The sequence below is a fragment of the Biomphalaria glabrata genome, chromosome 7, assembly GCF_947242115.1.
Source record: "Biomphalaria glabrata chromosome 7, xgBioGlab47.1, whole genome shotgun sequence".
In the NCBI taxonomy this organism is placed as follows: domain Eukaryota; kingdom Metazoa; phylum Mollusca; class Gastropoda; family Planorbidae; genus Biomphalaria; species Biomphalaria glabrata.
The window spans coordinates 255,391-275,703 of record NC_074717.1 but is presented as its reverse complement, the minus strand read 5'-3'; the positions used below and the strand labels follow the sequence as shown (position 1 = coordinate 275,703).

At 34.8% G+C, this 20,313-nt stretch overlaps 1 long non-coding RNA gene across 1 annotated transcript; it reads left to right on the top strand.

Annotated features, from left to right (window-relative positions):
• Positions 1-1,401: 1,401 nt before the first annotated feature.
• Positions 1,402-20,238, top strand: LOC106067791 (uncharacterized). The gene is made up of 7 exons (XR_008778818.1): positions 1,402-1,505; positions 3,341-3,440; positions 8,313-8,501; positions 9,868-10,024; positions 10,614-10,789; positions 11,536-11,665; positions 17,318-20,238. It is a non-coding gene; the product is annotated as an uncharacterized LOC106067791 (long non-coding RNA).
• The last annotated feature ends 75 nt before the right edge of the window (positions 20,239-20,313 follow it).

Below are 20,313 nucleotides of genomic sequence, written 5' to 3'. Positions count from 1 at the left end.
GGAAGCATGAATGCCACCAAGACTCGTATTAAATTGTAAAAAGATTATACGCGCTCTTTGCAAGATGGCTGCTCCCTGTTTACAAATACTCCTTCTTCCCTAGTGCTATTAGAGCATGGAATGGGTTGCCTGAGCTAGCCAGGAAAACCAGTTAGCCTACTTGGCAGAATTTAAGTCATTTGTTAATATGCGTAATCATCTTCTTTTTTTGAAGTAACGCCTGTATTATATAAGATAAGATAAGATATAATATTCTTTTTGCTTTCATCCCGCTTATCTAAATGGTGGCTAGCCCTAATCACAATGTGCGTTAACATCAACTTAAGCTTGATCTTGAATGATTCCGTCAGTTGTGTTCAAGAAGTTGCTGCTGTCTATGGCTTGGTAAAAAATGCGTAGGTGTTTTATGCTCACAGCATAGCAAGATGGGGGCGTCCTAAATCTACTATGGAGAGCAAAGTCTCTAGTACACTTTGAAAAGTTTTGTCCTACAATGCTCTAACAAAAATGAGATTCAGTTATTTTGATGTGCTCAATATGCTATACTCCCGAAAGGAAAAAGAATGTCATGAAGCTACAATTAGTGAGTGAAATTAGAAACATTCAACACAGTATTTGTCAGATTATCAAACTTAGCATAATGATTTTGAGGAGATGTATAATTTGATCTCCCTCATTTGGCAAGTTGGGGGCCGGATTGCATAAAAAATGTCCGGACCGGTTTTAACAACCAGTCCGCCCCTGATGCCTTGTGGTGGACAAATGTTAATTAAATTACTCTTTTAGAACTAGCGATCTATAGGAGGAATATGGAATTATCTGTTTTTATGGCCTACTATTTAACGAGCACAACGACCAACCGCCTTTACTTAAAAAAAAAGTCTGTATGATTTCAAGTAGAGTTATGTAAACACAGGGTGTTTTAAAAATAAGTTCAGAATCTCAGTTTTCACCGGATTATGGACCCATCCAAGGGAGATCAGGCAGTTTCACTGAGGCATTGCTTATCAGTAGTGTTCCATTCTAATGAAATTCGTCGAATTTTGGAAGCATTTAGTAGTTTTACATTATTTAAATCCTTAAAATTTCTCCCTAAACATTTTCTAATTCCCTCAATAGTAATATCTGTACTGTAAACCAACGAAAAAGCATGTATTGAAAATGTTTTAATTCTTATGTTGTATTTAAAATACTTTTTAGCGCGCTAAAATGGACGGAATGTTAACGCGACATTAAAAGTGACGTAATTTTAATAGCAAAGTCTAGATAATTATAGTAACATACAAGACAGACTAGAACTGTCATGGAGGTCATCACCACAGACCTACATGTTATATCTAGACTAGACATGGAGATCTCTTTTAACACTACAAATAATGCGAATTTTTTTTTTAAACGAGTTGATGTGTGTTTTATATAGGTTGCACCACTCGGTGTTTAGGAGTAACATCCCTTGTAACAGTTGTTGTCAACCAAGATCATGGATGGCATACCAGCTGATTTTGGTGTGTTTAGCTTTAGCTTATAGAATCTTAGATCTAGAATCTATCTTTTTTTCACGCGCTGTCTCACGAAGATTTAAAAAAATTATTATTAGATCTAGAACTTGTTGATGCAAATAAAGCAGCGTTCCTTTCAATGTGTCAGTTTATTTCTAGACTCCAAACTTAAACTTATTGTTTAGTTCTAGATTCTAAGTAATTTAATATATAGTGACAGTCTAATAGACTAATTATAAATTAACTAATTCATTGACATTCACATTGGTCTTCAGTCTTCATAGACAGTCATAAGTCATAGACATAGATCTGGTATATATACACATCTGATCATATCTAGATCTAGAAAACAAGACTAGATTCTTATGTAGATTTACATAAATTTGTGGTATCTGACAATTTTGAATATATGTCATAATATACCATACATCCTAATGCTCCCCTCCCCAAGCCATGAATTTTAGTATCCCATGCCTCCACATGCAACACAACTTTAATTTAAAGCCCTACAATGGACTACATACATTTCATTTTGTTTTTAATAATTAGTTATGACTCAGTGGTATATGGTATATAAATGATATATATATACAATTTAAAATTCTTGGTCCTGACCACAAATGCATTCACTCATTAAATCAATAATTCTCACACTTGCAGTGGATGATAAAATACAAATATTTAACCTATTCTTTTTAACTGAAGCCTTAGACAACTAAGCTATTGTCTAGATTGAAACTGCAGCGGTTAAATTTACCATAAAAATTTATTTGCAATTTCTACAAGCTTATCTATATTTGAGAGCCAGCATTTTAAACTTTTTTTTGTTTTGTTTTTCTAATCTGTATGAAAGCATGTGTGTGTAAAAAAAACTTTACTCTAAAGCAAAAATTTAAAGTCCTAAAAATTGTCACAGTGAATATAAGGGCCTGTTAAAAGTGTAAAGGTGTAAGTGTTTGGTGGGTGGGGGTATAACATGGTTTGTAAAGATGGGTTATTCTAAATAAGGTGCCTTTCTAGATCCAGATCTATGACAAAATAAAAATCAATAAGTAAAGAGTTGACTAAGTAGCAAATAAAGAAATGATTGTAATACTGGTTGTTCCACTGAATATACAAGGGCCAAAAAGTGTAGTGTTGTGGGAGGGGGTGTTTCTTTAAAAATATTATATGTGTGTTTGGGGGCATTTTAATGTAGGTAGATAAGACTACTACTGATGAACCTAGGAAAAGTTTGTGCAAATTCCATAATATTGGTTTTCAGGCCATTCGATTGAATGATCAAAGAGACAAAAAATAAAGGTGGCTTATAAATCTGAGGGCTAGAAAATTTTGTTAGTTGTGGGGTAGCATTTTTATGCGGACTTTTTTATTGATGGATTCAAAAGTGTTGAAGGGGATATACACATATAGCAACTATTTTAACAGTATGGGTATCAGATATAGCTCTGTGTTTCTAGAATTCGAGGACAGCTGTTTCATAAGAATATCTACAATGGCCAAACTGATAGGCCTAACAAGTGTTTGTGTTTTTGTTTGTAAAAAATAATAGTAGTTAAGTAGTGAATAAAAAAAAATCTTTTTGTTTATTTTTTTTATTGTAATAGGGAAAAAATGAGCAGACCATATCTACACTTATCTTGTAGTTAGTTAAGCACCACTAGTGATCTGCTGAGTAGTTCTATTAATTTCTTTTATATTCCAGCTATCTCCCCTGCATTGTTAGCCACCCATTCTTGAAATTCTTTTGCATTGATCTACACACTATGTCTTGCTTTGTCACAAGATTATAAGAAGTTATTTGCAGCAACTGAACTAGATACTTTTATGTTTGTTTTTAGGTACATCTTATGGTGAAGAGTAGTTCAGGCAAGACCAGTATGTGGTTCATAATACTTACTAATTGTATTGCAAGGGACACAAGAAGAATAGGTGCAACAAGTAAGTTCTACCTCGCACTCATACGCACTTAATACTAATGTTTTCATGGTTTGCCAAAAGTTAGGCCATAAAGGCAGTTAAAATTGTTCATATTTCTTGTTAAATCAATTGCCTGGCTGGCAACTATTTCTTGGATAACTTAAAAAAAAATCATTATTATTAATTTATTATTTTAATAGCTTTTATATAGTGCCACTTTCATGCTTATAGCATGCTCAGAGCAATTTTGGTCCAATCTCATTTGTGGACCAGTGGGGGGGGGGATCTAGAAGTTTGTTTTCCGTGCTGCCTTTAGGGCACTCAGTAAACACAACTCTGCCCGAGTCAGGTGTCGAACCTCGAGCCCCCTTCTAGGTAGCCAAGCCAAGCCAAATTCAAGCGCAGCGCACTTGGCCTCTCGAACATGCTTCCCACCAATTAAAACATATGACTATAACAATTTCACAGTTTTATCTCCTTTCATCATCCTTTTTCTACTATAAAAGTAAAGATATACTGAGTAACTATATTACAAACAGTATACCTATGCTACATATATTAGGGGTGCACCGGATAGTACTTTTTGATATCTGGCCGGAGCCGGATAGTAAAATTTGATATTTGGCCGGAGCCGAATACCTAAGTGTCTTGTAAATAGCTTGTATTGCTGAACATTTTATGAAACTGTTAAATAACATACCTATATTTGTTGGTATTATTTTTTTCCTTTTATTTACCTTTTTGTTTTAAACTCTGTTACTGATTGATTTATTAAAGCTTAACAGTATTTATAAAAAAAAATTAATCTGTGTAGCATGAGCGTCTCTCTGTGTATGTACGAGGCCACCAACTATAAAGGCTGTGTGTTGGAGAGTCAATGTAAAATATGTTAGTATATAATTAACTAGTTACTAATGTAAATCTCTCATATGGCTTGTATGGTGGTTGGATGTATGTGTTCAAGAATTTCTGACCAACAACTGGTCATCAGACTTGTAATTTTAAGTCCAAAGACTGCTTCTGGTTATGGCTTCAAGGGCTTAATACTGATAGCTGTTAGTTAATAGTTGGAATCTTAAGCGTAGTAGGTCATATATTTATTAATCCATTTGCGGCAAACAATATTTTATTAACAGCAGGAACATCTATTTTACCTACTCATAGCCAGAGCCTTAAATGTTGCGAAGCATAGATTTAATTGTAGTCTGGAGGCCTATTGTACCTGTGCCAAAGGTTTCCAAACCGAAGGAAATGAATGACTATAGACCTGTTTCACTTACTTCCATTGTGTCTAAATGTTTAGAAAAATTGGTTAAAATGTTTCTTCTGAATGATCTTTGTAATAAGTTAGACCCTTTACAATTTGCTTACCAAAAGGGTAAAGGTGTAGACGATGCCATCCTAAATATTTTAAACTGTGTCTACAAACATCGGGACTTACCGAACACTTATGTCAGATTGCTCTTTATGGATTTCTCATCAGCTTTTAACACTATACAACTTCATTTACTCATTGAAAAGATGAAAGCGTTGCAGATTAGTCCATACATAATACTATGGGCTAATGAATTTTTGACCCAGAGAGCTCAGAGGGTTAGGGTAAACAATGTTATATCTAATGAACGCATAGTTAATACAGGGGCGCCCCAGGGGGCTGTGACATCGCCATTGTGGTTCATTTTGTACACCAATGATTTTCAATCCGATAGTTCTTGTTGCTCCTTCACAAAATTCGCTGATGATGCGGCTCTTCTTGCCCTGCTCTCAGAGAGCTCAGACGTAAATGAGTATTTCAAAGAATTAGAACACATTGAGGAATACTGTAAAGATAATTTTTTATTATTAAATGTAAAAAAAACCAAAGAAATGATAATCGATTTTCGTAGGGACAAGAAGGAAAATGATATTGTTTCTGTAGTGGAGAGACTATTGAAATTGTGCAAACCTTTAAATACCTTGGTACTATCCTAGACAATAAACTAAATTTTACTGCAAATACTGATTATATCAGCAAAAAAGGGCAGCAAAGATTACGACTACTAAGAAAACTGTCCTCGTTTAATGTTAGCGAAAAGGCCTTGGCTATGTTTTATCACGCTCACATCTGCAATATTTTAAGTTTCAATATCACTGCCTGGTATGGCAATCTGAGCATTAAAAATAAAAATAAACTTAATAGAATCCTAAATGCTGCTGGCAAAATCATTGGCAAAAAACAAACCCCATTTGGGCAGTTGTTTGAGACAAACATCTATAAAAAAGCTAACAAGATCCTCGAAATAAAGAATCACCCTTTGTGTCAGGATTTTGTGATTTTACCATCACAAAAGAGATACAAGACACCGATAGCAAAGACAAACAGACACAAACACTCTTTTGTTCCCCTGGCAATCAAATCATTAAATAAGAACAATCTGGTATAAACTTTGTCACATGTAAATTATGAGTGAGTCTGGTGTGAATGTACACTTTGGTTTCTTATAGTTATAATGTTTTTTGTTTGGTGTAATGCACAAATTGTAAGACAAATTTCCTTACGGATAATAAAGATTATTGTTATTATTATTATTATTATTATTATTAATATCTATGTTTAGATCTACTGTTATATAGATCTAAGAGAATTAGGAAAACCAACTAAAGAAGAAAAAAAATCACCCACACCCTCCTTACAAAAAAAACCCAACATAAATAGACTTTATGTTTGACTGATTGTAACAACCTGGTCAGATAGACGTAGTGAGCCTACACATGTAGTCCTAATGTAGTGTGTATAGATGATTGTGTTGACCTTCACGCGTTTTTTTTTACCTTGGGCATATGCAATAGTGTTTAGTGTGCAGGCAACAAAAGATAACACATTGGCATGGTCAGTCAAGCATATAGATAAATTATATCTGTACCTTAGTTACAGAGGTCAAGTGTTTCTTAACATTCCAGCATATTTTTTCTTTGTTTGCTAGATCTAATTGTGGTGCTTTAGATCAATTTATTTTCTGCGATGTTAAATTTTACTGTAAGGTTTTCCTTTATATATTAAGTCAATAGAATTAAACAATGAAATTAGCTTTCTTTCTAAAGGTTTTAATACAAGGGGGAAAAATACATACACACACATATACACATATTTGTTTTATTTTATTGTGCAACGAACGTGTGTTCAGCGCCCTAAATGACATTTCTCTCCAAGTAAACAAACTTAGTCTCATCATCTAGTCACCTCTAGACAGTGTCAATATGTCTCAACAATCTGCGTTAATCCATTCTGGCTTAATTAAGAATGGTCAATGTCTATAAATACATTGTCATGGATTAAACAAATAAGAAGTTGGGGGTGTTGAGTCTCTTGAGCCCTCCCTTTAAAGATACCCCTGGTCAGTGTCTGTTTGGCTTGTAGTCCAGCCTCCTAATTGAGACTTAAAGTAAACAAACTTATTGTCCCGGAAAATAGTATAAAAGGTGTGGCTTGTGGTCCAGACCCTTGATTGACAACCTATCTCATAATAAACAAACTCATACCAGATTAACCTTATAGAGATTTGGCTTGTAGTCCCGCCCCTAATAAAAATTCTTCTCCAAGTAAACAAACTCAGTTACCTCATAAGATGTGACCTCTGGAAAGTGTCAACACGTTGACATCTGGCTTGATGTGGTAAGCTGCCTATCTGTGAACTCAATGTTATGGACTAAACAAACAAAAAGAGGTGGGGGTTGCTCATCTCTACCTCTGGAGATATACCCACACATCTAGACAGATTATCAGCGTGTCGTAGTTAAGGAATATTACATGTTTACTAGACCACTCAAGGGTCAAGACAAGCTTTTAAAATGTGCCAGACATCGCTGCTATGTATGTAATGCAAATTTATAATGTAAAGTCTTATTTCTATTTAAATTAACACGCCTTGTCTTTGTACTAAAAAATATTTGGTGCATAGTCATAGTTTATAGTTTTAAAAACAGATTCTTTTATTTGAAACAAAGAAGTTAATGTATTTCAGAACTGACATTGTTTAATCATGTCCACTTTATGAGTATTTGTTTATTTTTATTAACATGGAGATTTAGTTTAAACTTCTTGTTGGACATCGTTTATCAGTGTCGACTACCTTTATATTGTTTGCCTTTCGCCTGTGTTGTTTCGATATTTAAGTTACCTCCATTTGGCGTATCTGGAAAAACTTAGCGCAGAGGCGCATAACAATATTAATAGAAATACAGGTGTAGCTTTTACTATCCGGTTTACTATCCGGTAGTGATATCCGACCGGAGCCGGATAGTACCGGATAGTGAAAAAGTGCTGAATATTCGGCAGAAGCCGGAGCGACTATCCGGTGCACCCCTAATATATATACATTTTGAAGTAGGACTGAGAACTCCTGAAATCTTTTTGTTGTTGTTGACTGTATCTCTCTTCTACTACCTCCATTCATATCTAAGTTGTTGTTGACTCTATCTCTCTTCTACTATCTCCATTGATATCTAAGTAGATTGATTGCTTTGCAACCTTCTCCTCGGCCATCTTCTTTTTTTAATCCTTCAATCATTTTCTTCCCTTTAATTATTGACATTTTAAACTAAGAACCACCATCACAGTCTAAAGCCCATATCATTAGGTCTGGGTTGTGGCCACTCATGTTATGGGCTACCTATATATTTCTAATAATATTTATAATTAAAGTCTAGACTATATTTTAGTCTGACATTGATGTCTGCAGTTGGTCTATCAGGTTTGCAGACATCAATGTTAGTATGTGGGAGGAAATTGGCTAGGCTCAGACAGACTGTGCGGTGCTGGTGAGACCAGCAAGCTTTAAACTTAAGTTTTGAAAAAGTACCCTTCAGTTAATACAAAGACCATATTATCCTTATAATCTAATGTTTTTATTTCAGTTTCCTCTTCTGATGATTGGGAAATTCCATTTGAAAGTATCACAGATCTCCAGTGGCTGGGAAGTGGAGCTCATGGGCCTGTGTTTCTTGGCAAACTCTGTAATGAAAAAGCAGTCAAGAAAGTCAGAGATGTCAGACAGACATTTGGAACTTAAGCTAACTGAATCACCCAAACATTATAGCCTTCAAGTAGGTTTTCTTGTATTTTTGCATTTTCCAATATCTTTTAACTCATTGACTGCAGTGGGTTTTTTAGTAAAGACACTTTTTTAGAAAATGTTTTTTCCTAACATGACTAAAACACAAATTTGTAATATAAGTACTAGCAATAACAATCGACACCAGTACTAAATCTGTCAGACTTCTTTTTTAATTTAAAACAATAAGTTTTAGACATTCCTGCTAAAAAAACAAACATTATTGTTCCCTGGATGTGATCAGTGACAGCTGGGTTTAAAGTCAATTTAAAATTTATCTTTTTAAAAATGTACGCAAAGTATAATTTTCATTATTAATTTAAAAAATCTCTAAGCTGTATATTTATCTCTGTATATCATCCTCACCTGTCCCTTAGTATATCCATTTTTTTTTTTGTCTTTTGCCTTGAATAGAATCTTTTCAGTGACAGACCCATCCATTCTTTAATGTTGTCTTCCCATCACTTTCTCCTTCTGCCTCTTCTTTTTTCCTGGTACTGTTCCTTGAAGAGAGAGTCTTTGCAAACCCTGAGAACCTTGTAATTGGTCATTAAGTTTTAGTACCCATTTTTTTGGCTGTAGTCAGCAGGTCATTGTGAGTGTGATCCAGTTTTGAAACTTCTCATAGAAAATAGTTTTTTTTAAATTGTGTTATAAACCAAAGGAGGTGATGGGGTAGACAGGAAATTAGCAAAATAACTGTAGAGGATAGACACAAGACAACATATTTCCTTCAGATGTCAAATGAGAATATTTTACTTTCTGAAGTTTTGAGTAATTAAGCAGCAGTAAGGACTCACATAAGATTGAAATCTTGATTAGATTGTATCACATTCTTAGCTGTATGGCTTGATAATTTATTTGCACAACTTTACATGCTAACTCTGGTTTTTTATCTTAATCCTCTAAATCTGTTTATTTGAATCTTTCTCCAAACCTGTATATTATATTATGAAAGATGTCATAGTAATAGCAATAAGTTTCCTATGCTGAAAGCTAAGTTTATTTTATTACAAAAAAAATTGTTATATTAATTGTCCTATGCAGGAACTTAAACATGCAGATTATATACTACAGTAGCTATGTTCCTTTGTCAGAGATTTTCATTCATACTTGAAAGTGCAGAGAGAAACATCCTTCTTGTTTTAGAAATTCTTTAAATTCTTTAATGATGTAGCGGTAAATTGTTTAAGTTTTACCTGAAACTGGGTTTTTCTATTAGTGCAATTAGCTAGAACTAATATGTGTGTTTCTACCTACTTTTGGAATGCTGTCACTACCAACCTCTCAGCAATCATTTTGTGATTATGTTTAAAAAGAATTATTTCAAAAATTGTTTTGTTTCGTTTTGTCTGCAGTGTTCTTGTGGCATCCAATGATATTGTCAGGAACCAGCCGAGAGTGGAATAAAAAAACAAAAAGCACTAAAATGTCATTCGCTGGCACTGTGACCTGAATGGCATCAGAAGCACATTTGAAATAAAATGTGCAGTGAAATGAAAAAGTAGACATTTGGTAAGTAGCCTGGTGCAATTTCTCCTGCCTAAAAAAAATAATTTACCTGTATTTTATGATATGACTTTATGGTCTTAGGTGTCCACACTCATAATCACAATAAATTTCCGTAAGGATCAATAAAGCAGTCTTAGTCTTAGTCTTAGTATTGATATGCAAGATATAGTCTTAGTATTGATATGCAAGATATGATTCCTTAAGTTTTCATCATTTTTTGTGTGTTGTTGTTGCTGTAATTACTTTTTTTAGATAAAGATATATATATAATTTCAATGACATTGTTATAAAGCCAGTCAGAATAAACATTATAATTGCCATTTTAGAACTAAAAATGAGAAATAAGATGTTTAAGATGACACAAAAATGAACTATTTAACCAGCAGACACAGCTGTACATTAGTTTTCATGTCTGAAATCTTTATCATATGTGATACTTTTATGCAAACAATGTTAACTATTATTAATTGACTAAAATATGTGCAATATTTACCACACATTATATAAATGAAATTTATAAAATCATCAACACACTCCTTAAAAAAAAAAGACCATCACCAAAGAATAGTAAATATCTTTCTCTTTTTTTCAGGAGTGCAAAGCTCAAAAATCGACCATCATTTAGACAAATTCTCATGCACCTTGAGATTGCCTCTGCTGAATTACTTTGGTTCAGTCGGGAGGACTTTTCTGAATTTCTATGAAGTCCTTAACTGAAAGACACAGATTCTGTCACTATCATCAAGATATTCTAAGAAAGGATCTGAGGTATTCTCATTTTCTAATTACAATATATGGATAAAAAACCTGCAAACAACAACACCGCCTAGCGATAACACACTAAGCAAACTTAACCTCTAGACCATCGGAATGTCCGAAAAACATTCTTTTGGTCCAGAGTCATTCGCCTATATGCAAATTGTCACTGGTTCGAGCGTTGGTTGGTGCAGTCCCTTATTTTCCTCGCATTTAATTCACTACTTTCTCTCATTTAAAAACTCGGTCCCATGTGCTGCTGTTTATTTATGTATGTATCATTAAATGTATCCAAATAAGTGTTTCCCAAATTTTTGTAATAACAAATTTTTGCACATAGGAATAATTTAGCTTAACATTTATCTTATTTTTAAAGGTAGAATGTTCCTCACATGTAAAATATATATTTTGAAACACATTTTCTATTTTGTATTAGAATTTATGTTTAGCATAAACTTTGTTGTTATAATCAAAATATTGAAAAAAATGACTTTATGACTTTGGGCCCTGAAGTGCATACCCGGTATCTTATTTAAATTAGACCCAGCAGTGGTAAGTTCAATGTTAACAAATGGATTTTGAACCCAAGAACCCAAGTTATGTGAAATAATTTTGGATCTTTTCACCTCTTCATTCATAAGTTTAAATACCCCCTAACCTGACCCTTACTTATTTATGATGTTGATGTTTTATTTTCTGTATGATTATTTTGTATCATGGCAAACATTCAATTTTAATAATGAATTTTTTTTTATCAGATGAGAACAATTACTGACTATGTACAATAATACTAGAAAGAGTATAATTCGTCCAGTCATAAAAGTTCTAGAAAAGCTAGATTGACTTGGTAAAAAAACTGACACATAGGTCAGAGTCTGAAGTCACCATGTAAGTAAATTTTCTTGTTGTGTGAGTGTATCTTTATTTTCACAATCTATAGCTCACACTCCACTATCATACCATAAGGGATCCTTGGCCATGTAGGCATAAAGAGAAATGAAAAGATAGACTTACGAAAGGAAATAAAGAGGCGGACTTTTAGGCTAAAGTTAAATGACAAGGTAGACATAATGTCAAAGTTAGGGTCCTCAATTGAGGAACTGATAAGACTTGTAATTTACTACACTGTTAAGTAAATATTAACTAGCAATCATAAAGAAAATCTTTATCCATTCATCCCTGTGGCGCTACAGCGCATGGAGGGCTCTGGCCTGCTTCAACACATCCTTCCATTCAGATCTCTCCTGGGCCTTTCATCTCCATGCCCTGACCCCAAGCTGCTTCAGATCTGCTTCTACATCATCAATCCATCGCATTCGGGGTCTGCCTTTAAGTTGCCTGCCTTTTGGTTTTTGTCTGTAAACGATTTTGGCTCCTCTGTTGTCTGACCTTCTTTCAAGTTGACCTGCCCAACGTAGTCTGTTCTTTTTTATTTCGTTCACTATTGGTGGGTCTTCATACAATTGATATATCTCATGGTTAGTGCGTGTCCTCCACCCTGTTTCATCCTGTATGGCACCATAGATTTTCCTAAGAATTTTTCTTTCCCAAGTGTTAAGTAAATTTTCAGATGTCTTTGTCAGTGTCCAGGTCTCACTTCCATACATTGCTGCCGGTCTTATTATGGTTTTGTATATTATTTTATTGGTTTTCCTTGAAATCGTTTTGCTCTTAAGTAAATGGTGGGTGCTATAAAATGCTCTGTTGCCTCCTGCTATTCTTTCCTTTATTTCTGTTAGTAGGTCATTTTTGAAATTAATAGTACTTCCTAGATATTTGAAAGTTTGGACGTTTTCAAATTCGTGGTCTTTGATTTTGATATGCTGTCCCTCTGTTTGATTGTCTCTTGTCATTTTGATGTACTTGGTTTTACTGTCATTGACCTCAAGTCCTGCTGGTCGAGATGTTTCTTCTAGTTGTGTGAAGGCTCTAGCGATGTCAGAGATTTCTTTACCCAATAAGGCAATGTCATCGGCATAAGCAAGGTATTGTAGAGGTTGGCTATATATTGTCCCTGTTGGTTGTGGACCCATGTTTTCTCTCCTGAAGTAGTTAGTAATAGTTCCCCTTGTGTTTATGTGTATATTTCTTATAACTCTCGCCAGTGTCAAATTGAAAAGCATGCAGGAAATTGCATCTCCTTGTCTTAATCCTCGTTTAATCCTAAATTCATGTGAGTGTTTTCCTTGTATTATGACTTTGCTTTTTGAGTTGTTTAATGTCATATGTATAAGTCTTGTCAGCTTGTTGGGTATTCCAAAATCCTGTAGATGTCATGTACGATTTCCTTCTGATACTGTCATAAGCCATTTTATAGTCTATAAAGAGTTGGTGGATTGGTATGTTGTATTCATGGCATTTTTCTAGTATACATCTTAGTGTGAAGATGTGGTCGGTTGTGGATTTGTTGGGTCTGAAACCACATTGGTAGTCACCTAAGATTTCTTCTGAATATTTTCCAAGTCTCTTTGTTATAAGCCTAGACAGTATCTTATAAGTCACATTTAGTAGAGAGATTCCTCTGTAATTACAGCACTTTAACTTGGATCCTTTTTTGTGTATTGGGGTTATAAGAGCCGTTTCCCATTCTGTTGGTATTACTTCTTCTTCCCAAATTCTTGATATTAGTCTGTGTATTTGGGAATGTAAGTCTTTCCCTCCATATTTAATTAGTTCTGCTGTGATTCGGTCCTCTCCTGGTGCTTTAATAATAATAATAATAATAATAATAATAATAATCTTTATTATCCGTAAGGAAATTTGTCTTACAATTTGTGCATTACACCAAACAAAAAACATTATAACTATAAGAAACCAAAGTGTACATTCACACCAGACGCACTCATAATTTACATGTGACAAAGTTTATACCAGATTGTTCTTATTTAATGATTTGATTGCCTGGGGAACAAAAGAGTGTTTGTGTCTGTTTGTCTTTGCTATCGGTGTCTTGTATCTCTTTTGTGATGGTAAAATCACAAAATCCTGACACAAAGGGTGATTCTTTATTTCGAGGATCTTGTTAGCTTTTTTATAGATGTTTGTCTCAAACAACTGACCAAATGGGGTTTGTTTTTTGCCAATGATTTTGCCAGCAGCATTTAGGATTCTATAAAGTTTATTCTTATTATTAATGCTCAGATTGCCATACCAGGCAGTGATATTGAAACTTAAAATATTGCAGATGTGAGCATGATAAAACATAGCCAAGGCCTTTTCGCTAACATTAAACGAGGACAGTTTTCTTAGTAGTCGTAATCTTTGCTGCCCTTTTTTGCTGATATAATCAGTATTTGCAGTAAAATTTAGTTTATTGTCTAGGATAGTACCAAGGTATTTAAAGGTTTGCACAATTTCAATAGTCTCTCCAGCTACAGAAACAATATCATTTCCCTTCTTGTCCCTACGAAAATCGATTATCATTTCTTTGGTTTTTTTTACATTTACATTTTACATTTGTGATTCTTCATGGTCCTAATTATTTCTGATGTTTCAATGAGTGTTGGAGGGTTCACTAAGGGATCTGGTCCCCCATGTGGCAGTTCATATTCTCCATTATTTCCATCTTCTGTGGTATTTAGGATCTCCTCAAAGTATTCAGTCCATCTTTCAATTACCCTGCTGTTTTCTGTAATAAGCTGACCATCTTTGTTCTCACAAATGTGTGATCTAGCTTGAAATCCGTTCTTTTCATCTTTAATTTTCATATACATTCCTCTCATGTCTCCCTCCTTTGCTAGTTCCTCAAAAAATCTTGGACTTTTCCCATTCCCGTTTTTTCTTTCTCACAACTTTTGTGGCCCTTCTTCTTGCTTCATTGTATTGCTGTCTAGTGTCTCTGGTTTCTCTCTGTAGCATTATCATCCGAGCATTGTTTTTCTCTTCTATAATTTGTCTGCATTCATCATCATACCACCCCATTCTCTTGTTCTTTTGTTTAAATCCAACGACCTCTTCTGCTGTTCTTTTGATAGCATGCTTTATTATTTCCCAATGCTCATTTATGTTATTTTCGCAGTCCTTTTCTAATGTTGTCAGTTGTGTTTGGAGTGCCGTTCTATAAGTTTCTGCAACAAATGGATCCTTTGTGAGTTTTTGACTATCATATTGCTGTGCTCTCTGTCTTTGGTAATTGTGTATGGTACTTATTAAGCTATCAAAGGCTGGTTCATCTATGAAACAACCAGATAGACCTGTTAACTACCTCACCCTAAGGTCAATGTTAGTCAACAATCACAAAGAGGAGTGGCTCAACCAATGGGCATCAGGAAACACAGGCAGAGCCATGTACAAAGAAATGACTACGCCTAACAAACTGGATAGTATTAACTTCTTCCCCCGCAAAGAACAATCTACAATCTTCCAACTAAGAACAGGACACACACTTCTATTAAATTACCACCTGAACAAAATAAACTCTACACAACTTCCCCTTTGCAAACACTGCGCCCACCCCTTTGAAACCCTAAACCATATCCTCTTTGAATGCCCCTCCCTAATCCACCTTAGGCAGACCCTACTTCTACCACAGCCCAACATAACCAACACCCTGTACGGCAGTGCTGAACAACTGAAGAAAATAGCACACTTTTTTTCCTTGGCACAGTCTGCAAAAGAGCTCAGCAGCAATAAAGCTGGCTAGAAGAAGAAGAAGAAGAATGGTACTTATTCTTTGTCTAAGTTTAGCTTTTATTATTAGGTGGTCTGAGTCAGCATTTACTCCTCTGAAACTTCTAACATCTAGTATGTCTGATCCATGTCTCTTATCTAGGAGTATATGATCTATTTGATTCTGGGTGTTGCCATCAGGTGAGATCCAGGTAACTTTATGAATATTCTTATGTTGGAATTTTGTGCTGCTGATAGACATTCCTTTTCCTGATGCAAAATCCACTAATCTTATGCCATTATTGTTGGTCTCTTCATGTAAGCTTTCTTTGCCAATTGTTGGTCTGAATGCTGGTTCCTTTCCAATTTTTGCACTGAAATCTCCTAGGACTATTTTTATGTCATGCTATGGTGCTTCATAAATTCTTTCCAGTCCATCATAGAAGGCTTCTTTTGTATTATCATCTGCATCTTCAGTAGGGGTATGGACATTGATGAATAATATGTTGAAGAATTTTCTTCTCAAACGTAGTGAGCAGAGTCTATCACTTACAGGTTTAAATCCAATGACATTACCTTTTTAACAGCAAAACCTGTACCTAAGTTGTTAGTGCTTCCACCACTATAAAATATAGTATACTCCTTGGTTCTGAGAATGTTTGAGTCTTTCCACCTGATTTCCTGTAGGGCTACAAGGGGTATCCTATATTTCTTTAACACTTCAGTAAGTTGGGCTAGCGCACCTGCTCTATAAAGGCTTTGCACGTTCCATGTTGCAAAACAAAAATCATGTCCTTTTCCAGGCCTAGGTCGTTTTCAGTTGAGATCTGTCCGGGTTTTCTTGTGTGTATTAGCTTTTGTAACAGTATTTTTTTATATGACAGAGTTGTTAGCCCTGTGCATAACCATCTGGGGGGCTGCCCCTTTCAGCTCTCTGGATAGCTGCCTTTATTTTTGGGTAAGGTGCCCTAGCCTTTGTGGATCCCTCCACTTCCTACAAGGCAGCAGGTTTGATTTTGGTCCACCCCGGGTATTTTAATTTCCCCTGTACCCACCATATCTGGAGGGCATTCCCCTATCTGCCACCTGGGGAGGCGCTCGATGGGAGATTAAAAAAACTCCACACGAGAAGGAAAATCTTCACCAAATGGTATTAGGATGCACAGGCTGAGTTATGTACAGATAAATGACCTGCCATTAGACCTATAAATGTTTGACTTATTAAATATGTATATGTCACAATATGAAAATGGTATTCCTTGACCTATCCCTTAGTCTGTTGGATCATTGGGGCACCAAGCAAGACTTTTCGATGTCTTTCTCCATTCCTCCCTGTCTTTTGCCTTCTTTAAAACCTATTTCAATGGCAGGCCTGTCCATTCTTTTATGTTGTCCTCCCATCGCTTTCTCTGTCTGCCTCTTCTTCTTTTTCCTGGTACTGTTCCCTGAAGGAAGGTCTTTGCAAGCCCTGTAGATCTTGTTATATGGCCATAGATTTTAAGCTTGCATTTTTTACAATAGTTAGCAGGTCATCATGGGGTCCGATCGCTGCAGTAACCCTGTCTCAAATTTCAAATGTGGTCTTTGAATGTGATAACTAGGATCCTTCTGTTGCATCTCAGTTTCATTGCTAGGATCCTCCTCTCTGGCTCTGCAGTCAGTGTCCAAGACTCGCAAGCATATAAAAATGTGGCCATGACCAGGGAGCACATCAGTCTGATTTTGGTGCCGAGGGCTAAGCCCTTATCTTTCCATATTATTTTAAGTTTTGAAAGGGTTGCTGTGGACTGTGCTATTAGGACCAATAGTTTGGTATTCAGAAAAATAAAAATAAATGAATTTTAGAATGTTATACATCTAGTTGTTTTTTTTTAAGAGATAGAGATGAGGTAACAAAAATAAAGACACTTTTTTTTTCTCTTTTGACTTTAGGCCTGACTCTATAAAAAAACACAGAAGGAAGCATGACAACCAGGTCTTAGCTGGTACCACCACCCCCTACGAAAATGCGTGCCAGGAAGTCTCGTCATCGTCGCAATAACAGCAGAGGGTCTATGAAAGACATTACCTCTCTGCTCAAATCACAATCTACATATGAAGCTTCACTGGACACCCAAACATCAGACAAACTAAACCCTGCAGAGCTTCATCCTACTGACCTATGCTAAGACATTAAACTTTTTGGGACCTGCCACTGCAATCAGGGAGTATCAAAGTGAAGATGAAGCAGATGGGCAAGAGACTAGGTTAACAACATTAAAAAACATCAAGTTCGTTGTGGCAAAAACTCATCCACTTCTGCTGCTAGGCACTCGCCAATCTCAAAACATTCTCCTGTAAGTAAAAGCAGAACTCATCCTATCAAGACAATAACATTAATGATGTTTGCTTTGGCTGTAATGGTGGCTGCAGTGATGCTACTTGTAGCAGCAAATGCTCATCCCAGGTCAGTGCTGATGTGGAGAACACATGTGACCCTATGCCCAGCCCAAAACAGAACTTGGAAACTATGAGTGAAAAATCCTCTCCAGATATTGACCTCTCATCCCGACCTGAAACCTTTATTTCAATGCTGAGATAACAAACAGATGGTTTGGTTGTTGTTGTATTTGAAAAACACAAATGTCTACCAAACTTGAGGCCCACTTTCTTCAATTCTTTACAAAGGTAACCTGCAGCATGTTAAAAAGATGAAGTTTGTGATAGGCTTCTTAAAAAGTTGGTTCCAATAAAAATTAAACTGAGTTAATTCATAAGTATCAATTTTAACCAGGTGTAATAGTTTGTATTTCAAATGTCTGATAAGTCCACTTGGGCATTATTTGTTTATTGGGAGCTCTGTTTGATTAGCCAGTGCACTAGGAATTTTGTCTCTTTCATAAAAATGAACATTTTAAAAAATCTCCTTAAAACTTAAAGATGACTCATTTTCAAAAGCTTATTGCATTCAAGATTTGGGTGGCAGATTGGCTTAGCCAATACGCAAGGAACTACTGCATATTGGTAATAAGCTAATGCACAGGAAAATATTATTTATTGACTGTTGCTAACAACCAATGTAAAAAGGATTTTCAGCCAGTGCATGTTTTCAAGAGGGGAAAAGTCCTCTTAAATAAATACACACAACGATTTTGTAGGCAGTTTTCTTTGCTTCTTTTCTCCTCATTTTCATCTTTGCTAATGATACATTTATTTGTTTAATAACAATGTTTTATCAAATCTTTGAAATATAAAAAATAATTTGAAACTAACATATCACATTTTTTAAAACTGTTTTGTTATGTATCTTAGAACATGGTAACCTCTATTGGCAATCCGAGATAATAATAAAAATAGATGCACATTTTTTCATGTCTTTTTTTTGCATTCTTAAAAAGAATGTATGCATCCAAAACAGTGTTACCCAACCTAGAGCCTGTAGGCCATATCTGACCCATGATGCAGTGCAGTTTGGCTTTTGAAGCTTCTGCTCATGGTGCAGAGACTAATTTCATTGGACTTGCCTTTTTTTGTGTGGCCCATGACATGTATAAGAAATTCAGCCTTAAGGCTGGAAAAGGTTGGGCAGCACTGACCTAAATCATCCCTTTTGAGTTTTGTCCACATCAATACATGATTTTATTTCCTGTCCAATTTTTCATAGACCTAAAAAACTTGTTGGATTTATTAAATGTTGATAGAACAGAAAGAAAAAAATTATTTCTTTTTCAGGGTGGGGTTTTTGGACTAGTATTTAAAAATAGTATTCAGTCCTACAAAAAGATTAGTTTATTGAGACTTAAAATTGTTTTGTTGTTTTATAAGGTCAATTTAAAAATGTCATCACCTCCAACTTGAATTATTCTCAATATGAAAAAGTGTGAATTATTTTGTCATAGAAACATTTATTACAACATAAACTGAAAAAAAAAGTTAAATATTATATAAATATTGTATATTACAATAGCTCATGATTTTTACTAACGAGTTTCACTTCAGTTTCTCTGTGGCTAATTACTCTTATTTCATACATTTATAAGTGTATATTTGTTTGTATAGATCTTTATTTATTTTAACACATATCTTCTTTTCTCTAGAACTGTTCTTAAAGTTTACCAGTGACATTTGTATTAGATCTCCAGATGATACTTGTTTTTATTTGACCACATAAATTTGTCATTATTCCATTCATTAGACAAACTGCAAAAGTTTTGCTGGATAAAACTTGCTTCATCAAAACATTGGTTTTGCTGGCTGGACTATCACCTTGATTATTGAAAAGAGTTCATCTTAGTTTATGCTTTTGTTTAACTTTTGCACTCTCAAATCTACTAAACGTTAATCATATAAAAGTAATGAAACATTTTTTTTTCTTAGCCATGTCTACTACCATTGTTAAAATAGATACAATTGTGAGGGAGTTTTAAAAATGTAATTTGCTAGATTACTAGCACAACCACTCATTGAAATTAATTTTAGTGGAAAAGGGGGGGGGGGGGACAAAAAAGTGTTTTCTATGTTGTTGTTTTTTTATGTTTTATTATTTTTTTTTACATTTAAACACCTTGTATATTGACAGAAGAACTCTTTTGTGTTCTCCTGATTCCTACAATCATTCTAGTGGCAGCCATTTTATTTCTTGTCATTTGTAGAACTATGATTCAGTTGTTATTGTTGTGAATTAGTCCTCCCAATGGTTATTACGTATTTATATGGTTTAACATTTTTTTAAAATTATTGTAAAGACAATCTAAATAATGCCTGTCCTGTCAGGACTTTATTTATGATTAGATTTTTAAATGTCTAGGTAATTAAGTAAAATTTTAATTGCAATATGTGTGTGTATTAAAGAATAATTGTTATCTTTTGCTTGATGATTATACATAGTTTCGAAGTTCAGCCTAACAGACATACCATACACACTCAGTACACACTCAGTTTGTTCATAA